At 39.6% G+C, this 14,962-nt stretch overlaps 1 protein-coding gene across 3 annotated transcripts in view; it reads right to left on the bottom strand.

The window, feature by feature from the left end:
• EPHA6 (EPH receptor A6) overlaps positions 1-14,962 on the bottom strand; it is a 365,847-nt gene that overhangs the window by 12,247 nt on the left and 338,638 nt on the right. The window lies entirely within an intron of this gene.

Consider the following 14,962-nt stretch of genomic DNA (forward strand, 5'->3'; position numbering starts at 1 on the left):
AGGAAAAAGCAGTATAGTGAAAGTGCCACTAGATGGTAGAAGGAGGCAGTCAGTAGAGCTGAGCTCACTCAGCAGTAGCTGCTTTCAACAAGCAGTAATAGATTCTGCTCAGTGTTATAATTGTATTTCTGACTGAAACAAAAGAGGAAATGAAGTAGAACATCCATTTGGCAATGAAGAGAGGCCACAGTTAAAAACAAGTATGTAAATCTCTGCTAATTTGCTTTGAATGTATGAAAAATTATCAGAGACTTGTGGAGGCCTGACTTTGGCTGGTTGAGAAGCTGTTTGTTCTACCAATAAATTGTTCCAAATCCAGGCTCTGTGTCTGAGGGAATGTGCCATTCAGCCAAGCTCTCCTTGCTGGTGGAAAATGCATGGTTAACATTTATGTTGTATGACAGTGGCCAAGATGTCCTTTGGACATTTTTACATCTTTTGCAGCTGCTTTTTCAAAGCCTTTGCTTCCTCACATGTGGTAAATCACTCACTGATCTAAGCACTAATAAGGTATTTTTTGTATTTTTGCCCAAGTACCTTCACTATCTGCCTTTTATTTATCCATTATCCTGGTGGTCAGATCACTCATCTGGTGCATCAGAGATGCAAAAGACTTTGTGCCTCACCTGCTGCCACGTGCCCTCACCAGCCCTGCAGTGTGTGATGCTCTTGGTCCCCTCCTGGTACAGCTATTCCACTTGAGAAGCAATTAAAAATGCTTTTTGGGAGTGTGAATGAAGAAACAGGGGGACAAAAGAGAGTTGTAACACAAAGTTCTCCAAGGAAAGGCCAGGCTGATTTCTTGTCTCTTCTCCAGGAAAGATTTATTTGTACCCTCTAAAGAAATTGGTTAAGAGCACTTGGTGTTTGATCTCCCAGTCTGGTTTCAGTGGTCTTTTCATGGAATATGCAAGGCCAGGCTCCCTGAGACAATGGAAAAATCAGCTATTCAATGCCACAAATATGCACCTTACACAAACCAAAAGGATGCATCTGAGAAACAAGAGAGTTTTAGGGTCTAACTGTAAAAGATACTTCAAAAATATCTTTTCACACCTCAGAATTATGGGCTTTTGTCCTTTCTACTGGATCTGGTTTAGTTCTTATAAAAATTTTATCACCAAACTTATGTAATTCCATCCTCAGAAAGATTCCTGTTTTGGAGAGTTTTATTAATAATTTATTATTTTTTAATTTTAACGGAATTATTATGTTAATAATTAAATATCTAGTTGTAGGTAAAGGCAAAACTATACACATGAATCAGAGGCATTTGGATATTTATAGATTTTATTTTTAATATATATATTAACATAGTATGGATAACATAACAGGAAAACTATTTTTACACTATATCCTTTTCTTATATCTGATTTTGTATTCTCAAATTATACTCAAAAGAGAGGGCACATCTTGAGCAGTGTTTGCAGCTAGATTTGTGACTCCTGGCAAAATAAAAATGAGTTTTAAAGAATCTTATCAGACTCTATAACTACCTTCATGACACAGCTTCACTGACTGATCCCTTCTGGACTGAAACAGTAGCGGCTCATTGAGTGTGAAAATGAGAATGAAGAACAGAATCTTAACAAAATTCAAGGCAGTTCACATTCAAGGGCATAAGATGTGTTCAGAGTTGTAATGTAAAATAAAACACTTTTATGCTGGTTCTAAAAATCTCTAAAATTTTTACAATGGATTCATCTCATGTATGAATGTGTTATATTAATGAAAATGTGAATTTCAATACTTAATTATGGTTGCAGTATATATTTTTATGCAAAAAAAGTTGTTTTATTTATTTGAAAGGCATTCAAAAGGTAGAGACTGCAATATGAGTACCTTAAGGAACATGTATGACTGAGCAGTAGTAATAGCTGCTCATGCATAATGAAAGAACACCTAAGGTTTAGAGTGGCTGAAAATATATTTCCTGTTTCTGATTAGAGTAATAAACAGTGTTACTGATATTGGATATGCCTTTTCATATTTTAATCTAACTGGGGAAATAATAAATGTAATACTTACTGTTTGCACAACGCCTCACCTTCAAATTAAGATAATAATTTATAAATCATCTACATTTTGCTGCTATAGCAATGAGATCGCTCAGAGCTGCCTGTGTTAGAAAGCCCTTTTTGCTTTTAGGTTATTTTCTCTTTTTTTTTTTTGTTTTTTGTGGAGGGGTTGGGAGGATGGGCAGAATGGGTGTTAGGAAACAAATTGTTTTTCTGCTTCATCTCATACATTAATAATGATATCAGTGATAACCTAATTTTGTTTTCACACAGTGAAATAACACTAACTCCACTGTTCAAATAATTAGAATTCAGCCTTTTTTCCCTGTATGCTGCCAGCTGAACAGTGCCTATCTCCTGATTTTTTTTGTGGTTGTAACTTAATAAGCAATTTTACCACACAGCATAAGAGTCCCCTTGGAATTATAATATTAGGTTCACATTGCTTAGCTTGTAGAACTGTTCAGAGATGAGCCCTTGAAATGAAATTTACCCCCCCAGCCACACCTACACACACACTGGCTTTCCCTGCAGAACTGGCACCAGCACAGTTTGCACACATGTGAAGGCAGGACTGGAGCTCCGTGGTGCAGAACACCTCACTCTTTACCTCAGGCCATGCAGGAGAGAGTGACAGTCTTCACCAGGTGCCATCTCTGAGCTCACACCACCAAAAAGTGCTTATGATGTCTTGTGTGGCCACAGCTGTGTTTTTGTTTCCTCCAGTTTGATTTTTTTTTTCTATTCTACATGTTAGACATCTCCTTAAACCAGGAGGCATTAACAGTTCCTTTAATTAAAAATCTAACTATATTTCCAAACTCCAGCAGAACAATGTTGCTGGCAGCTACAGCCCATGATTCCACCAAAAAAAGGTGGGGATGCATCAGCAAGCTCAAAACGTGTGATGTGAAGAAACAAAGGAGGAAACCTTTGTGATGCCCAGAACTTCTGGCACGCCCTGGTAGCTGATTAAAGTGAGGAGTGGTAACTGAGAGCCTGAGGTACAAAACTGAAGGCAAGCTGTGTGTGAGCAGCCAGCAGCAAACCCAGTGAGTGCATCAGGCTGACTGCACCCCAGAGGTGTGAGAAATGCCTGTTCCTGTGGAAAAGCCCCTTCTGTGTTCTCCTGGAATGACAGACACTTCAGAGGGACTGTCACAGCGCCGGCTGCAGGTCTCCTAAATGCTGAGGTGCAAACCCATCAGATGCAGATGCACAGGTATCCAGAACTGTGTGAATCTGGGAGAAAAGGTGCTGAAGTGTGGGCACCATCAGTCTGATCTGGCACAGGAATTCCTGTGCATTTGTCAGTTACTGCTCCTGCATGTGCGGTGGCACTGAATCGTGCAGTCACTGTCCAAGACACAAGCAGAGTACCTGTCTTTACCTCAGTGACAGAAACAGGGGAAAAAAAAGAACTTCAGAGTGAAGAGAGACACAAGTAATGGAAGAGACTAGTTCTAAATATTGGACATAATTCATCATTCAGTACAAAAACCTTCTGCCACTTCACTAGAGTGATGCTTTTATTTGATGCTCAAATTTTTCATGTGAAATGGTACAAGTAGTCAGAATTTAACATCCTCAAATCATAATTTAGAACTATTCAGTACTATCCACAGTGTTCTGTTGTGCCTATTGAAAAGTGTCTATTGAAATACCAGAGAAACTACATGGCAAGATAACAAAACTGCTCTGCAAAAACATTTCAGAATTTGCACTCATTATGCCAATTCCAGTTAGTTCTACCAGTCTCATTTCACTCAGAACTGAAATGAATAAACCCCCCTGATTTTCAAAAAGACTGAATTTGCTTTTAATCTCTGGGAAAATATTAATTTTCTTTCAAATGTCCTGATTAACAATGCTGAAGTTAAATATGTGGAACTTGATTTCCTCCCTAAGTTAGCTATTCAAATTTTCAGAACAAGTTATTTATGGTTTTGAGAGTATGTTAATTTTAGTGGCTGTTAACCCCTACACTGCACATCTATTTGTGCCTTCCAAAAGAGGGAAAGCTCTTGATGGATGGAAGGAATCAGCACTGAAGATACTGGCAGAATTACAGCAGACAAGATAGAATGCCTGTCCAGAGATCATCAGAAATACTTCACATTAACCAGCAGAGGTGAATGAGGGTGCTTCTCCAAAATACTCCACACCATCCTGTCATTTTGTCTTCCTGAATGCCATGAGATGGATGAACTGAATAGTGCTGCACACATATGCAAACCTCCAGCAAGGCAGATACATCCTACCCTGTCACCTTTTAGCTCAAAAATCAAAGAATTAAAATATTAAATGACTTTGCTAAAATTCAAAGAATTATGAAATCAGAAACACTCTCTAATACAGTGGAGATTCTCATTAGGAGTGGCAGCAGCATTCATTTCCTTTGAAACAAAGCCCTTCAGCAGCTCCTTGCCTGCTCAAAGGCTGAGAAAAATGCACAGTGCTGTCTCAAAATCCACGTAAGTGAAATGGCAGAGATTATTTTTGACCATTTACATCTGTCCTGCCTTCTTATTTTCTTGACAGGGCAATTGAAGGAGCTCTATACAGTGACAAGGAACTCCCAAATACAAGTGGTTGATACCATTGCCTCTTGTCTGTGTAACTAACTGGATTATACATCTTTTCTTGTCAGACAGGATGCCTTTATCTACAAGGCAGAATTGAAAATAGACTGATTTTTTTCCCCCAAAATATTAGTTTTAAAATATTTTTTGGTTTTAAAATGAATTCCAGGCCAGGCAGGCTAGTAGGGACTGGTGATCCTCAGAGCCCTGGAGAGAACCAGTCAAGTGTACAAAGAAACATAAATATTTTGTAAAACCTCTTTGAGACTGGTCTTTTGAAAGATAATGATGAGAGTGGAGGGGCCAAGGAGTCCCATACTGTTTTACAGAGTGGGACTTCACATTTCTTTAGGATTAAGAATGCGTTTTACTGTATTGTGTGCTTGGCTCTTGATCACAGAGAAACCCTTTCCTCTTCTGAAATTAAATATCGGGAGCATGCATCTCTACCAAATCCAGTTTAGATACTACAGCATTATTTGACAGTAATCTCAAGAAAAAATGTCATTTTTCCTTGAAACTAATATTTCTGGCAAAGATCTATCTCTTTTCAAGAGCATCAATTTCAAGCTATCTGCCAGCTGTGTCAGCACAGCTCACATTACAGCCGTAACCAATTTCTTGAGAGTTACTCCTCCAGAGTCCTTCAGTCTGCACATCCAGCCCATCCACTTTGCTTACACAAGGAGTCCTACCAAAGTCAATGGATAAGGTGAAAATGTTGTTTTTTTTTTTTTTTTTGTTCTGAGATGCTTATTTGAAGGATGCCTTACGTTGTACAACTCTGCAACAAAGGAATTTGCTACGTGGTCCATTCTTCCAGCAGAACTGAGTTACCAAACACAAATATTTCTCTAAACTCAAGTAATTTAAGTTGAAAACAAAATTTCAGGCACTATCTTTTCTTAAAAGCATCAAGGAAGGTTCCTCTCTGAAATTATGCCCCTGCCTTGCCCAGGGCTTCATGAAGTATTTATTATTGGATCAAAAATAAACTGTTGCCATGCACTGCTTGAACACTGGATGTTATTATCCGTCATTAACGATTTCACGGCTAGTGATTTCCACACGTATCGAGCTGACATGCACAGCAAACACTTCCCAAGTTTCAGGAATCAAGTGGCCTCTCTCTGCACTGCCATAATGCCCAGATAATTCATTCCTCTGCCCTGCCCCTGAACCCTGCCATAATTCCTTCTATACCACGCAATTTGAAGTGGCCAATAAAAACTCAGAAGCATGTGGGAACTTGGAAGGTGAGGACAAACTGAAATGGATCTACATGTAAAATTAACACTATATAGGCTGTAGCACTGTCTCCAGTAAACATTTTCAAGTTCTATTATTTGGGATGCTGTTCTTGAGAGAATGTAGGACCCTAGATACTGAATTAACATACAGCTTGCTCTGCGGTACATGAGATTTTATTTACCTAGGGCTTCTTCAAAAGTTATTCCAGAAACAAGTTGGAAACACCAGGAAAATTAGGCTTTTCTTCTGAGAGTTGCAGTGCCACACCTGGATGATGATCAGAATTATTATGAGGCTGAGCTACTCTGCAAGTATCACTGCTTTAGTTTTCATCCCAGCTGCATCAAGAAGTGCAGAGGAGAATTAATAGCTTAGTAACTGATGGATTACATTTTCTGCTCACATTTTTGTGAGGTCACTTCTCATTTCATCCTGAAGGAGTTTGCTGGTTATTTAAGTTTCAGTCAATTCATGGATAAGTAGCTGGTCAAAAGATGGGAAACAAACAGTCAGGAAGAAAAGGTCAGTTTTTAGAGTGGCATCCCCCAGAGATCAATGCTCATGTCCTGCTGACAGTGTATACAGAATCTGTAATACAGGCTGAACAGGGAACATCTAAAATTGTACTAGAAATCCAAAGGTATTCATGGCAGTAAAGATGATGAGGATTTACCACAAAAATTTGCCAAAGAACCTCATGATACTGAATTGCAAACTGATAAATTGTCACAAAATTCAGTGTTACAGTGATGCACACAGATTAAAATGCTCCTAACTTTACATAACAAATAACACGACTGTACTAAGCTGTCACAAGACAGATCTTGTAGTTACAGCACAGAGTTGGCTCTATAACAGTATCAACCTCCTGCTCAAAAGCAGAGTAAAGGGAAAAATGGAATGAAACTGTAAAAATAATCAGGAAAAGGAGGAAGGAAACACAGCACTGTTGAAACCTAGGATACTCCTGCATATTACTTACTGATCACAGTCTTAATCCCTCATTCTAAAAGGACACATTAAAACTAACAGACAGAATAGGTGATCAAAGGTACAGAATAAAAGTAAGAATGGTCTATAAAACCCTGAATATAATGGACCAGATAACAGATGGAGAAAACAGACCCAAAGTACATCAAACATAAGTGGCAAGCAGCAGATTAAAAACATTAACAAAACAATTTTTTATAAAAAAGATATATTGCTACAGGATGTCACAGACTCTAAAAATTCAAACCTTTCAAAAAACTACTAGGTAAACTTACAGGAGAAATATTTGTGAAGGGTATTACAGACAAAGACCTGCCTCTGATTTAAAGAAGTCTTTGAGCCACAGACTGCTGAAAGCTCAATAACCTGAACTGAGAATGCATCATGTGCACAGCATGTGCACTTATTTCAGAGAATCTGGAATTCCTCCTTGGAATCTCCTGCTTGTTTGCCTTTTGGATTCAAGCTTTGGAGCTCACAAGCATTGCAGCTGTCTCAGTTAGGCCATTACTCTCTTCCCATCATCTCAGTTTGTTTGCAGGTGAAATATAAGCCCACGGTTAACAGTGTCACTGGAAAAAAATCAATGATGCACATTTTAACAGCATTCTGGGGGAAAACAAAGTTAAAAAAATTTAAAAATTAATCTTAAAGGAAATAATCTGAAGTGAGGTGCTCTTTGATGGGAAAAAGTATAACTGTAGATGGGCATCTGAAGGATCATGGCTCATTTTTTCTTGTTGATTCTATGACTGCATTCCTATGTCTCTACCATGTTCATGGATATCTTTTGTGATCAAACCTTTTGACAAGAGGAAATAATCAATCCTACTCTTAGTAAGTTTTAGTAAAGGAGAAAGCACTAGGTACTAATGAGAAAAATCTGTAAAAGTATTGCCCTGAGAGTGGGAGCTGACTCCTGGATGAGCATGTGGATGTCTTATGTTTGCTCCATAGAGACACAACACTATATTGTAAAGATTTTAGTATCAAATCTTTGATCAGTAGTAAATAAATGCACTTAGGAGGAAAAAAAATGGACTAAATGTATTCGCAGACTGCTGGGAATCATGCAAATTTCATGTCTAAATCAGCCCATGCTGCATAAAAATATGGTTTATATATTGAAAAGATGGAAGAACAGCTGCTGATGAAGAAGTAGCAGCTGAGTCCAAGGCCATGCATCAAGAAGCATGACAGGGAGCAGGGATGTGTCAAACACTGAGCACTGAGTCCTGCCTTCCCATCTGGAGATGAGGGACAAAGATAAGGAAGGCTTGCCCAGGCAGGGTGGGCAGTGAGGCTCAGCAGAGGAGAGGATGCTAACAGCCATTTCCCCCACAACAGGCCGAATGCTCCCAGTGCCACCCAGCTGGTTTCCAAAGAAAATATGTGCACGAGCCCCAGCTGCACCCCAGCACATCTGTCTGCCAGCCAAGCCCAGACTGGGGCTCAGAACCACTGGGAATTTAAAAAGCACGGCTGGTGGGAAGGCAGGATGGGAAAGACATCCAAGGCTAGGTCCAGTCACCTGCACATGGTCTCTAGTGTCCCTTTTGGCACTGTCACCTGCTCACTAGCTGTCACTTCAGGAAATACAGGTCTCCCACTGTCTTGTGTCTGCCAGTTCTCTGCAGAGATCTCAGGGACCATTGGGCCTCTACAAATACCCCGCTGATCCCTTGCCAATTCCCATGTGTTTAATGAAAACCAGTACCAAGCAGAGCAGAGAGATCCTGTATTTCTCCAGCTGGAAGAGCTCAAGATGCTGCTGTACTTCTGGGCCAGCACAGCAGCAGCTCTGTGGCCCATCAGGTTGCACAATTTCAGGCACAACACAAGTTGCCCAGCTGGCAAATATTTGGGCTACTGGGGAGACAGGTATAGGGATGTGGAAGGCTTATGAGTAAATTGATGTTGCATGAGGCCACAGGAGCATGGGAGGGATCTGAGCTTTAGCAGGGAAGTGGAAGAGCAGAGCAAGAAGCTTTAGGTGTTGTGAAGGTGCCTGGGGAGATTCTCAGAAGATCAGAAGCTGTGCTATAGAGGTTGCAGAAGGCAGCCTGAGAACCAGGGTAACTGTGGCATGAAGATGCAGCTGAAGTCTGTAACGGAGCACGACTTCATGACACAAGGCTTCATGAAAATAAATAAATAAGTTTTCCCCTCTCCTCTGACCCTGGAAGGTATCCCACAGATTCACAGATTTTTTCTGAGTAGCAAGAGACACACAAGGATCATGGAGTCCAGCAGAAGGTGCAACACAGTGTTGTCAGACTGTAACTGCACAAACACCGATGAAGATGAAGAGCATCGCCAAAAAAATGCCAAAGAAATTAACTACAAGAGTAGTTTTCAGTCCAAGCAAGAGCTGCTTCACAACAAAGCTTCTCTGATGTTTCTATTTGGTGTAGTGACACAGTGGCAGTGTCCATAGATCACTGCAGTGTGGCAGTATGCAAATTGTTGAATAATAGGATAACCATCTGTTGGATGATGAATAGTTTGGCACAGGAATGTGGCCAAGCCTTGCTGCAGATACCCACATCCACCCAGATCTCTGCCAGCTGCCTGAGCAAAGGGCACTGAGCATCAAGCTGGTTTCTATGTCACGCTCATCTGCAGCTCACCAGAGCAAAGCCCTGAGTGATGAGTCTGATGGCAGCTCCAGTCACACCAGGGCAAGGCCAGTTTCATACACTGGTGTTCGTACTGCTGCAATGCTGGCTGACAGACACTGAGCATCTGCTTCTGGCCTTTACAACAGTCACACTCCTTACTATTGCACTTCCTCGACTTTTGTACTTTTTCCTGTATCTTGACATACTTTAACTTAGGCTGTTTGTGAATTGTGGCACTGGAATACCTTTTGTTCCATAAGTCAGTTGGATTTACACCTTGTAATCCCCAGATGACATAACACTTTGAGTTTTTCTGACGGTGCATCATACTAAATCATCATCTGACTGATGGTAATATAATGGGAATAACATATTAACATAATTTATCATTCCTGTACCTTGCTCAGGGAATATTTTACCTTATCATATAATATGTCACTTCCATGACATATTACAATAAGACATCATCAGTAGGAAACATTTTGGTGAAGTAGTACTTGGATATCAAGGCCAGGTTGGATGGGGCTTGGAACAACCTGGGATAGTGGAAGGTGTCCCCACACATGGCAGGGGAGATTGGAACTACAAGGTCTTTAAGGTCCCTTCCAACCCAAACCATTCTCTGACATCAAACTTGCCACTGGTGCTAGATCAGCTGGGGTTTATTTTATAATGACACCGTCTAAGCAGTTGGAACTCTTGCATTACCTTCAAAAAGCCACCACAACGCTTCAAAGTAGCTGAAAATTGACCTTTTAGAGTGTCTCTACAAAAAAAAAAAAAAAATCCAGCACATTTATTTCACTTAAAAAAACCACCAATGACCTAGCTCAGAATCTTGTAAAACAAAGAGGGTTTTAAAAAATTATTATTTTTAATTCAGAAATGTTAATTTCACAGAGGTAGTTGTCAAATGACAAAGCTTCTTGAAGCCCAAATTTGCTGAGAGACAGCCTTTTTAATAATTTTCAGCATTCAGGCACAGGTGCATGGCAGCAATGCTTACATGGAAACTTGCATTATATACGGGTGCAACTTCTGCAGGAAGCATCTTTTTGTGCTACAAAATCATATGTACTGACAGTTTCTTCTTTTTCAATCATCTGAGTTACATTTATATACTGAAAAATGAACATATGCATATATGAATATAAAGTCAGGAAACGGATTTCCAAGTCTCTGGTGGACAAACAAAGAAATGCATTGCAACAGGAAGCTCTAACACAGCTGTACCTGCAGCATCTGAAGGCAAACTCTCAGGTAGAATAAATAAAAAACATTCAGCAGAACTTAATGACATTTTAGGAAAATGCATTTTTCTACTCAGTCTCTAGACAGTTAACAACCTGCTCTTTTGCTTCCACTTGATTTCTGGATGATGATCTTCTATACTTAAGGAAATTAAAGCAAAACAGTTTTGATATCAACAAAGTAATAGAATACTAAAGCATGGTTTTGATTTCTTGTTGTTAAGGTCTTTTGTGTGAAGTGCTAAAGTTCAACCTTATCTTCAAAATCTGTATCACTTGAAAAGAAACCAACCCAGAATGCTAATCAAGGCAATACTTATTTTCACACACAGAGCAAAGGAGAGTGTATTTTATAACAAATGCATTCCTCAGTTGCTTGTTTTTGTTGTAGACTGGAAATTCCTGGAGCAGCCTGGTGATCATTCTTAGGAATTCCCAACAACCAGTAAAAATCCAGTGAAAGAGCTGAAGGAAGAACTTGAATCTTTCGGAGGATGGGGATCACACTTTCACCCAGTGAAACAGCTCTATCAGGATGAGAAACCTTCAGGTAAACTCAGTGTCCAGTGATTTAACACCACCAAAAACAACACTGGAAAGAAGCCACCATCCCTTATCAGCAACTTCCAGAACATTACTTGATTTATTCCAGGTACCAGAGAGCTGACTAATTACAGCCTTAAGAATGTGCTCTGGGAAACTGATACAGATCAGTCCTTTATCCTTAAACTTCCACACCTTCTGGAATACTCTGAGTCTCTCCCCATGACTACAGCATCCATAACTCTGGGGCATGTATTCTTCTAACCAGTGAAAGGTAGATTAGGCTGCACTTTTAGCATAACTCAGCTTAATTTAAAAAAAAACAAAACCAAACAACCAACCAACCACAAGTAATGCCCTCTATCCCCAATCACAAAAGAGTTAATGAAAGCGATGAACAATCTTTTTTTCATGTGTATTGCTTTTTGCAATATACACAGTGTTTCCATGGACTAATGCCATAGCATTTTATTGCACATTTGATCTTTTTTAGTGCTTCAAAATCTTTCAGTTGTATAAGATTTTCAGCAGTGGAATACAGACAATTGCTGCTTCATTAAAAATGTATAGCAAAAATAAGCATGAGTACACTTAAATAATTTTGTTTATTTTGGCACTTGAGGGTTGAAAAGCTCAGTGTTGAAAATGCCTTCTTTAGATTCATGATAATCACAGCAAATGCACCATACAAAAGCCTCAAGTCAGAAAAACAATCTTGTTTTTGTTTTGTTGCTCAATTGTCTTCACAATTCCCTAATAGCCTATAAAGGTTTTTTTTTTTTTCAGGTATGCTGACCAATAATGATTTTTCCAAGCAGTGTAACCAAATCTGCAGAGTTGTTTTTCACGCTTCATATTTTATGTGTATTTCCAAAAACAAGAGGTGATTTTGCTGAAATGATTAAACATGAAAATGGTGCGGTAACACTGCTCAGCCATTTTACTCCTCAGCATCTTTTACAGCTCCCAACTAACTACTGTCATGGCAACCCTCTGAAGAAGCTGCTGTCTCCATTTCACAGTGGGAAAAATAGAGACAAAAGTTGAGGACCATCAAATATTCTGAACACCTGCAACTCCCATTGGCAATAACTGGATTTCCGGATGCTCATTGTTACTGAAACCAGGCTGTAAATGATTTATATGGGTAAAACAGCAAGGCAGAAGAGAAGAATCTCTGAAATGAAGTTTCAGCTTATGCAGTTGCTGGGTTCCTGGGCAGTGTCTTCATCTCACATGTGACATATGATAGATTTTTTTACTTGTAAAAATAAAACAAAATAATGGTCAACTGCTCTGAATGCTTATGTGGGCACCTTTCTCCTTTGCAGTGTGTTCACTTCTGTGGAAAACCCACATACAGATTTTAAAGAATGAAGTAGTTATGAGCAAAGTACTAATTTGGTATGGAAAATCACAATTATTCTCAGTATGCACTTAACTAGGAAAGGATAAACTATGTGACTCAAAAAAAGGGGTTACCTCTAACAATTCCACCTTAGAACAATCTTTATAATGCTTTCCAGTCCTGCATTATATTCCATATGCAACAGAGAAATGTTGCTGAAGTCATTAAGCCACAGAAACACATATAAACCTCTAGGCTGTTAAATAATGAATCATACTCACTATAATAAATCAAAGCTTTTCCTCAGTGCAACACTGTGTTGCATGTCCCAAAGTACAGCAGTGTTGATCTCCCACCTCTGATTTAGTAAACACTGCAAAACCAGCAGAATGGAATTCAAGCTCTAAGATCACAGTCTGTTCTATTTTCTTAATTTCTCTTTTTCTGTTATTCAGCTTGCATGCTAACTTTCATAATGGAAATTCAGTTTCATATTTTAGGCTTGGATTTGCTTTGAGGTTTTTTTTTTTTTTTTTTTTTGCATTTTCTATTACTATTCCTCTTACCATTAATTTGATTAAACACGTATCAGCACTATCAAGCTGCAGGAGGAAAATGTCAGGTTTCTTGTGTTGCTCTGGGACTTGTCATCGAGCCAAACTCACAGATGTTCCAATGAACACACAGCATTTGGTCCATTTCTAGGATAAACATCGTGGTTTGCTTTATCCACACTGTCACGACCCTGGATAAGTAAGCAGCAAGATCAGCTAAGTCCCCTCACCTACTCTGTACTTTTGATAAGCTGACATAAAGCATGAAGCAAAAGAGGCAAAATTAGGGAAAAGGGAAAAAAATTCCATGTGGTTTTGATGCCTCATCCCAGAAGATTTCCTTCTTTGAAGATTTGTTTATTGTATTCCCGGTTGTGACATATTTTCTTACAAACAACAAGGCAGGTAGAAGTGGGAAAAGCTGTGAAATTATATTTAGCAGCTGGGTAGAAATGTGATGGCTCATAAGTACATGAATAACCTCCCAGAATCCTCATGGGGTCTCACCAGCTTCTGCTGTGCTCCTGAAAGATACCAGCCTATAAAAACATAGTAAGACAGAAAACTGGGAATTGGTATTTTGAAGGACTCTGACACAAAGCAAACAACACATATGCCTACATGAAGGAACTGCTCATGAGCAATGAACAGCTTGGTCCATGGAGATGTCAGCAACACAGCAACTGCAAATAAAAGTGTGTGATGCCAATGAAACCTGCAGGAACGCTGAACAGCTGGGAGGTGCCATTCACATGGGCTAGAAAACTGGTGTTGCACAGCCAGCAGCAAGAGTTGTGTGCATATTAGCTATGAAAAATAGCTTTTTCCCACCAAAAAATCTATCAAAGTACACATCTCTTAAGTGCCAGGGTAAGATCTTGGGTGTAGAGAGGCAGGTTCCTCAGAAAGGCCTGTTCCCTATGAAAAAAAATCTCTCCAGCCTAATCTCTCATGAAAAAAATTATGGCCCCACTGGAAAATGTTCCTTGTATTTTGAATAAGTACTTTGAGGGGGAATTTTTAAGAGACATGTCTTTAAGGTTTTTTGTGAAAAGCACCGGTATATCAGTGCCATGATCACTCCAGCAGCTGATGCTTCCCAAACAAAGATAACTCAGAGTAAAATCACCCATTCTGACAAGTGAGATGTCAGCAGTTTGCGTGGCCCAGCCTGTGTGTCTGCTGTAATTAAATTTGCACACAAATTGAAGCTAGAAATGAAACAGCTATTTCTCTTCATGGAACAGACCTTCTGGACAGAACTTTCGAAGCCTGAGGTATTCATCTCTATTTTGATGAATCTTTGGCATGCCACATCAATCTTTACTTAAATTTTTCTATGAACTTTAGATATTTCTATTTTACTGCAGAGCTTAGCAAAGAACATCCCATCATGTACAGCTGACTAATACAAATTTTGCTACTTGTTATGTCAGTCCTCCAGTCAGGAGATGGAGCAATAATTGGCCTTTTTAGAACAGGAAAAGGCAGCAATCCTGTAAGATAGATATTTTCATTTTTCTTTGGGTTTTAGGTGAAAGCCCTGGGGGAGGCTCCAGGTTTCCTCCAGCTTTACTTCTGATGCCCCTTTGCTTGGGCAGCCACTGACTCTGCTCAGGGAGGGACTCAGGAGAAGGGAAGATGTGGCTGCAAGAGACAGCCTCGAGAAGTTTGTGATGATCTGGCAGCCAAACCTCAGAGAGGAGAGGAAGAATTTCCTAGAGATGAGAAGGCACAATTCATAAAGTCCTTGACTAAGCCCAACCTTCAACCAAGATCTGCATTTTTCCCCCCAGAGTTCTGCC

The sequence above is a fragment of the Pyrgilauda ruficollis genome, unplaced genomic scaffold (genome assembly GCF_017590135.1).
Source record: "Pyrgilauda ruficollis isolate IOZ18807 unplaced genomic scaffold, ASM1759013v1 scaffold50, whole genome shotgun sequence".
NCBI classification, from domain to species: Eukaryota; Metazoa; Chordata; class Aves; order Passeriformes; family Passeridae; genus Pyrgilauda; species Pyrgilauda ruficollis.